Genomic DNA, 8993 nt, shown 5'->3' with positions numbered 1-8993 from the left:
ATTATCTCATGTAGGACAAACTGTTTTGCTAATAACTCTTAGTCACCCCACAGTCTGGTAGCTTTGAGACAAGGAGAGGTAAATGGCAGAATAAGTTAAATTACTTTTGCTGCTTACCAGAGGGAGTGAAACACAAAAAATGTAGGGATTAAATATTTCAAAGTATGTTTTATTGGCTTGTAAACTTGTCACAAGCCTTTCTATTGTGTGACCGTTTATCTGAGACATTGTGAACCTACCATTAAGGACGCCATTAAAAAACAGCATATGCAACAAAACATAAGAAGTGAAGGCATAGACATAGTGTCCCCTGTGGAATGGTACAAATAAGATTAAATACATCTAATTAGCTTAAACATATCACAATCAGATTCATTTACATACTGACCTCTTTATATAATTACACTCTGGAATTCTCTTTCAGCATCTCTGCCGAGAACATATCATCCACACCGTAAAAAATAGGCCAACAATTTTGGCTAGTTAATTCACCTCAGATGGACTGGTATATCGGCCTGAGATTTATTTCATAGAAACGTAGAATTTGACGGCAGGTAAGGGCCATTCAGCCCATCTTGTTTGCCTGATTTAATCATGTTCTTTGTAAATTGTACATCAACGTTAAAGTCTTGTCCAGTATGGCTGAAGGTAAGATTTCTTAATTTTATTCCCTTTGATTTACAGGATCACTTGTAGATATGGCAATGGAAATTGCTGTATTGGTCCCAAAGAAAACTAAGAGTCTGAGGAAGTCCCGCATGCCCCTTGGTAGGCCAACATTGTACAGTACTGTTGCACAAGCCTAAAAACCTCAGAGTTGACATCTTCGCGTAATGAGGGAACCTCAGAGGTCTTGTAAGCTAATGTGACTATATCTACATATACATTCAAAACTTCAAGAGGGAAAGCTGTTGGCGGTAATTATATCTGGGGAGCACACCTGGGTACTCTGCAGATTTCACTGATAGGTTTCTGGAAATCAGAGCCGAGTACTTGACCTAAAGGTCAGTCTGGACACATCTCCTATCCCGAGATGAGTCCACTGCTTCCCTGGTTCCATCCCGTGCTGGACCTTTTAAGTTAATTTAGGCCTAGGTGTGTCTCATGCAAGATAAGCATCATATCTTATCTCAGTCATGATCCCTGTCTCCTATATGACATAGGAGAGGGACAGCTCCACGGACCAGGCATGGGAAGTCTGTGACGATGAGGATAGATGCAGCATTAATATAATAGGGGAAGCTGATTTAGAAGACAAAAGTTTCAAATACCCAACATTGTAGCACTGGCGTGACATGAGGTTGCATTAAATTTGACCATACCCACCCATTTTTTTATATTTCACCATGCTTCAAGAATTTTGTGCATGCTATATCCATTTTCTGTTTGTTCCTTTGTTACTTGTCTCAAGGTGACAGTTTTTCTAGAACCCATTCCAAGCTCAAGCACATTTTGGTAGATTCTCTAAGGTTTTAGGAAGTGTTTTTTTTGTTTTTTTTTTACATTATTATAATTTATGTGTGTACTTGCCACTAGAGGTCACTCACATCACCTGAGCTCATGAACAAAGCTTTGAGAATTATGACCACAGATGAAAGAATTGCACGGTGGATGAACGTGTTTGACTTACACACGATTACAAACGATTATGCTATAAAAAATCAGTAGACCATCTTAAATATTCTATATACTGTAATAATCAGTTTTAAATTATTTATCCATAAGGATATGTTTATGTATTTCTAGTTAACTCTTAAGTGTTTTTGTTGTTTTGTTATTCTTTATTATTATTATTATTATTATTATTATTATTATTATTATTATTATTAGCTTTGCTATAAAATTACACTACACATTAAAGAAGAAACATGCATGACAAAAATATGAAGAACCAAGATCAATAGAAATCTTGAAAATATTACACAGAGACTTTTGTGCTTTATTAATCAAATTAAAAGTTTTAGGTTGTAGATCTACTTTATCTAAATTTGTATATAAAGCATTTATCATGACATTTATTTGAGTATAACATTTATAATATGTGATTAAATGTTCAGAATGGTCTGGTTTTATCCGAATAGTTCTGAACATACATAGCGAAGTAGTATTTCCAACTTCCTTGATGAAATATTTTTACTAATAGAAAATGCGTTCAGGTCTGGCTCTGCTGAATTTTCTTTGGCAGAGTTGTGTGTTTCTTTTTTGCAAATGTCAGATAGCATTGTTTATCGTTATTTTGCTTTTGATATAAATTTTACATCAAAGTTCATTTTCATCCTGTTGAGAATGTCAACAGTAGCCATGTTTGATTAGGAAAACATTTTTTCAGGTCACTGAATAATATTTACAGTGCTGCCCGATAAGGAACCACTTAAGCGGAGCTGTGTATTAACACAGCTTTCCTGCTCCTGTCGCTGACTTCCTGGGAGGAAAATCAGGCATTTTCCTTGTGTTCATGCAGGAAACACAATGGCAGCACCCCAATCAACTGTACCAGAGATCGCACGAAGATAAAGGGACACCTGCATCCCCCTTGTGTTTTGTCATTAGAATGTACAGCTGCCTATACAGATTGTAAAATGAAAATAAGAAAAGTTAGAATGTATCATATGGTATCTCACTTTTTTTTCTGTATAAACTAACAGATGGCAAAACACATTTAAACTATAATGAGTGCTGTAGATGTTTATCATCTTTGTGTGCCAGGATTGTTAGTTAAACCAGCCTATCTCAGCATGGTACTGTGAACTCGGCAGACACCCTCATCAGGTCCATGCCAGTTTGTTTTCACTATAACTAGATGAAATAGTTTGGCGCCAGGTTGGTGATCAACATCTAAAAAATAATGACTCAAAAATAGTGAGATCACTAACTAGTGGGATCACATTTTTGTTCTATAGAGCTATACGCATCCATGAACGTGTAAGAGATACATCCAGGATCCAGTTGGACGATGTATAGGGCGTTCTCTAATACAATGTTACATGTAACAACAACAGTGTTCTAACAAAGGTAATAATATTCCATAACCAATTAGAAGAGTGACATTATCTCTATGATTTTGAAATGCTATGAATATAAAGCTCTAGACCAAATTATTTGTTTAAGCACTTGGGGCAGATCACAGAGATCCATTCACAGTGGTTGTAGCTGAATAGATTAACAGTGGGGTATGTCTCCTAGCTAGGCCGAGTCCCACAGTTGGCATCCTTGGTAAAGCCTTGTGGAGAGTCTACCATATTACCCTCAGGTGATATGTTCCCCCCTCCTTGTCTCTTTAGTTGGTGAACATATATGAACGTCCTTGGACCCAATATAAAAAAAGATATCTTGGTCTACTGTGGCAACTCTCATGTACCCAATCTGCCTTACTAGTGCTGATTTCAAGAAAGGTACAAAATGTCACTTATGGCAAGAGTTTACATGACTTTTAAACAATATTGTTATTGAACAGTGTCCCCTATTATAATCCAAAAAGCCATAAATATGAGTCAGTAGAAAATTAATTCCCTACAATTAATGTCAGCAGCTAGGACCATAAATCACTAACCACTTTATATACAGTAAATGCTCTATTTTTTAAAAAAAAAGATAAGAAAAAATAAACTTATTTTTGGAAATAAAAATAATTTGATTCTAGTGGATGGTTGAGGGAATGTGAGCTGGCAATTAAGAAAGGTTTGCATCTTAAACATGCATGAGTTGGACCAAAACCAACATCAACGCAACTTTTAAAGAGTTGGTTCACTTAAGTGTTATTCGACATCAAAACAGTTGCTTTACATTTTCCAGCCTGAACTGCAGTGAATTAGACATACTGCTTGAAGCCCAAACACTTCTTTAAGTGTGGGCCAAAGAAAATTTAGGGTTAAGGAAAATGAAAGGACAATTTCATATAATTCCACAAAAGTCCACAATTAACCTTCCATCTTAGAGCGTCAAGAGCACAAAAGCTGCCAGAAAAGGCCTGTTTCCCTGTATTTTATCCTGTTATTTACACAGCCGTAAATACACGCTTACCATGAAAATACAGTGCAGAATATACACAGCCTCCCCATAGTTTACAAATCTTCTAAGGTTTCTTAAACACAAGATTAATTTATAAACCATTGTATACTTTACGAATGATATGTTTATAAAACTCTGCTTGACACTGTTTTGTTCACAATCTGCTTTGCTTTTTTAACAATTTAAAGGGGACCTTAACCAAAAATTAGCAAGGAGTTAAATTCCCTTAAATGAGGGAGATATGATCATTGCATTCAAATGTTATACTATAATATACACTATATGCCCCAAAGCATGTGGACACCCCTCCTAATTATCAGCCATACCTATTGCTAACAGGTATATAAAATGAAGCATATAGGCAGCCATCTCCATAGATATTGTCGGTAGAATGGGTCATACTGAAGACCTAAACGTGGCACTGTCACAGCATTCCATCTTTGCCACAAGTCAACTTATAGAATTTCTACCCTGCTAGATCTGCTCTGGTCTACCATAAGTGCTTTTATTGTTAAGTGGGAGCGTCTATGAGTAATGGCTACAAAGTAGAAGAACACGCACACTCACAGAGTGAGCTACCGGGTGCTGAAGTGCATATGGTGTTAAAATTGCCTGTCCTCTGTAGCATCACTCATTACAAACTCCCTCTGGAAGCCACATCAACACAAACACTGTGCGGCGGGAACCAGCTGCAACAACCCGAAGATCATTTCAATCCCAAGTGTCGGCTGGACAGGTGTAAAGCACACCACCACTGGAGCACTGGAAATGTGTTCTGTGGAGCGAATCAAGTTTCACTAACTGGAGGTCTAACAGACAAATCTGGCTTTGGCAGATACCAGGAGAACGCTACCTACTTGTCAGGAACCACTTTTTCGCTGCCTGAACCATGGCTTTTTCATACCTGTGGTATAGAAATCTGCTACCACTAGTGGCCACCCTCCACCCTCTGGAGCCCTCAGAACTCAATTACTGGGATCAGGTGTGCCTTGTTACCTGGGTTGAGCCCTAGCAATACATGCAGCTGGGCCTTGTTACCTGGAGTACCCTGCCTTTATGAACCTGCCCTGCCCTTCAGTCAGGGCCTTTGTATTGAAGTCTGTGGACCTTTCTGCTGTGGCGCTGCACCTGTACTGTTCCTGGTTACCTGCTTTGTGTCCTGACCAAGTGGATTCCCTGCTTTGTGTCCTTCCAAGTGGGCTCCGTGCCCTTCCAAGCGGGCTCTCTGCCTTTTGTGCCCTTCCAAGCGGGCTCTCTGCCTGTCGTGCCCTTCCAAGCGGGCTCCCTGCCAAAAGACTTATTACCGGTATTTATTTTGCCATACGTCCGGTTTCTTGCTTAGACTGTATTACCCTTATTTGCTGGCCCTGTTATATACATAAAATACACTGCATTACCTGGATTTCTGCTTGTGGTGTCTTTGTTTGCATAATCATGCACTGTGGGTTACAGACCGAACCTCAAGTATCGCCTGCACATGGGCTCCTACCCGACCTGATCACCCGAGTCCTGACACTACTGGAATTCATAATACCTATTGTAAAGTTTGGTGGAGGAGGGATAATGGGGGCTGCTTTTCAGGGTTTGGGGCCTTTTAGTTCCAGTGAAGGGTAATGTTAATGCCAAATATTATATGCTTCCAACTTTGTGGCACTAGTATGAGGTAGGCCCTTTTCTGTTCCAGCGTGACTGTGCATGAAACAAGGTCCATAAAGACATGGTTGGATGAGTTTGGCGTGGAGGAAATTGAGTGACTCGCACAGAGCCCTGACCTCACATGTTTTGGCTAATTGGGCACACCTTTCCACAGACACACACACACTTTTGGTCATATAGTATATTCTGATGTGTGAAAATCTTAATTTTCTGTAAAAAAAAGTAAGACATTTAGCCACACCAATGAACAGAGCCCAGCATATCAGGCAATGAGCCATGGTGAATAGAGACCCAAGGAGTTTTGTTTATGTTAATAAACTTTAAACACCTAATGATTCTATTATTAAACAAATTTGTTGCACAAATGTGTTATCATGTATTGAAATGAATGCTAGACAGGGAGCCATTGCTATAATCCTCTATTGAAAATCCATTTTTTTATGGGACATACAGTAGTTATTTATTTAAACTGCAAGGATTCACGACGGTAATGCAGTTTTAATACGTATTTAGTTAACACATAATAAATCAACTACACTACCAGAGCAAAGTGTATTATTCTCCTAAATATGAAAAATATATGAAAGCTAGAAATCTAAAAAGTTAAAACCAAATATACATATGAGAGGGCTCAGGAATGCAGCACTCCAATTTAAAAAATGCACTACTCACATCCTTGGCACTCAAGGGATAAATCATTTAATTGTGCATGCACCAGTGATCTCAAACCAGAACTATTTGTGCAATGTCCTTAATCATTTTAGGTAGACTGATTCCAAGAGTCAGACAGATAATCTTATCTTCCCTTTATTTTCCAAATGGGACCCAAGTCAGAATAAATACATTCATGAGTGATATTCAGAAACGGAACAGACGCAGTATCACAATAATGTCCTGTTTTTGTTCTTGCAGTGAGATCTTGCTCAACTTTGAGGTGACTTCATTTAAAATCCATTTTTTTCTGACAGATGATACACACATGTCTTATTTAATCCAAAGAAAGTGACCATGTCTGCCATAGTAAGTATTTTTTTCAAGTTTATAGAACATGAAAATGCCTAATGTTCTCCAAGGGAGACACTTGGGTATACCAGCCCTACAAGCCGACATCTTTGTTGTGACCCAAGGGCGGTGGGGGGTTTTACATCCTTTATTCTACATGTTTTATGCCTTTGCAACTTAACTTAATATTTTCTTATATGGAAGAAATTGAGAAAGCTATATGTGTAATTAATCGATACTCTTGCTTGAAGATTTAATTTGTGCAACATAATGATACTTTTTTTTTTTTTTTTTTTTTTTTAGCAAATTTACCATTGTGATATACCGTATTTGCTCGATTATAAGACGACCCTGATTATAAGACGACCCCCCAAAATCTGAATATTAACTTAGGAAAAAAAGAAAAAGCCTGAATATAAGACGACCCCAAAGGAAAAAAGTTTTACCAGTACATGTTAATTCATGTAAACTCTTTTTTTTAATAAAAGCTATGATTGAGAAAAAGATTTCTTTTGTTTTTATTTCTTGTATTTTCCAAACTGTCCCCCAGTTACGCACATCTGCCCCCAGGCTTGCCACTCCAATATGGCACTGTGGCCCATGATATGCCTCTTAACCCTCTATATGCCACTGTGCCCCATGGTATGCCTTTTGACCCCCTATGTGCCACTCTGCCTCCAGAAATGCCTTATACCCCTATATCCCATTCTGGCATTTAGGGGGTTAAAATGCATATTATGGGGCAGAGTGGCACATAGGGAGGTATAAGGCATTTCAGGAGGCAGTGTGGCATTAAGGGAGTTAAAAGGCATTGTATAGAGCACTCTGCCTCCAGAAATGCCTTATACCCCTATATGCCACTCTGCCATTTAGGGGGTTAAAAGGCATATTATGGGGCAGAGTGGCATATAGGGAGGTATAAGGCATTTCAGGAGGCAGAGTGCTCTATTAAATGCCCCCTTAACGCCACTCCAGAAATGCCCTATGCCCCCATTTAACACACACACACCCTATAACCCCATTTAACTAACACACTCTCTCTCTCTCTCTCTCCTCTCTCTCTCTCTCACCCCCTCTCTCTCTCTCCCCCCCTCTCTCTCTCCCCCCCCTCTCTCTCTCCCCCCTCTCTTACCGGTGCTTCCAGCCGGGGCAGCGGGTTGACGTCGCCTTCTGCTGCAGCCGGAAGGAGGTGTGGCTAGCAGCGGGGGTTTGTATGCGTCCGTCGCGTATACTTTCCCCGACTCTGACAGTCGGGGAAGGTCTATGCGACGGACGCAGACAACCCCCGCTGCTAGCCACACCTCCTTCCGGCTGCAGCGGACGTTGTCTACGCGCATCGCGTAGACGTCAACCCGCTGCCCCAGCAACAAAGCAGGAAGCACCGGTAAGTGTGTGTATGGGGGGGGGGGGTCGGGTGAGACAGGAGGATCCAGGTCCCCTGCAGCGGTGCGGGGGATCTGGATCTTAGTCTCCTAATCAGACCTCTATTTGAGGTCTGATTAGAAGACGACCCCGATTAGAAGACGAGGGGTATTTTTCAGAGCATTTGCTCTGAAAAAAACCTCGTCTTATAATCGAGCAAATACGGTATTTGCTTTTTTTTAAAAATCCTGGTGCTTAGATGCAGTCGTTTTGGGTATAATTATTAATTCTGTATAAAATTATTCTCTAAAATGCTTATCCTCAGGCCAGAGATTCTGGGAAAGCGGATGTCATTAAATTCCTTAGATGTATCCTAATTTTGGCTACCCAGCCTTTTAAAGCTTCATATTTTTTCAATTCTAAGAAGAAGTACTAAGAAATTCTTGGGGATTTCCATCAGCAAGTTAATTACATCTTACATGCTAGCACAAACTATAAAAATGAGAGAATAATGATTTTTGAACATAGTTTTTGTTTCTACTTAAAGGAAGAAACCATACCATCTAATAAGACCCATTGACCTCCTCCCACCTTGCTCTGCTGTCTCTTTGTTAGGCAAGTTCACAAGACTCTCTGTGCCAATGTGATGTTAAAATCCCAAAAATAGACACTTAATAACTTATGCTTCAATGTAAGCCTCATAAGATCAGGAGGAATGGATTTGAGAATTTTATTCACTAGTGGTTATGTCTAAAAGACGATCGTAGTGCAAGTAGGGGCTGCTTTTCTTGTCCTTTCTTGACCTGACATAATAATATGCAGTCCATATGGAACATGGAAACCTGTCATATTCAACCTCAGTTATGCTCGTGATCTATTGACATATACTTGAAAACTCTGCACCATTTTGATAAGTCTCGTCTAGAGGCAAGTTGTGGCCTTCAATGGATGCTGAACTCGACCGG

This window comes from Spea bombifrons, chromosome 1 (assembly GCF_027358695.1).
Source record: "Spea bombifrons isolate aSpeBom1 chromosome 1, aSpeBom1.2.pri, whole genome shotgun sequence".
Classification (NCBI taxonomy): domain Eukaryota; kingdom Metazoa; phylum Chordata; class Amphibia; order Anura; family Pelobatidae; genus Spea; species Spea bombifrons.
This window is presented reverse-complemented; position numbering follows the sequence as displayed.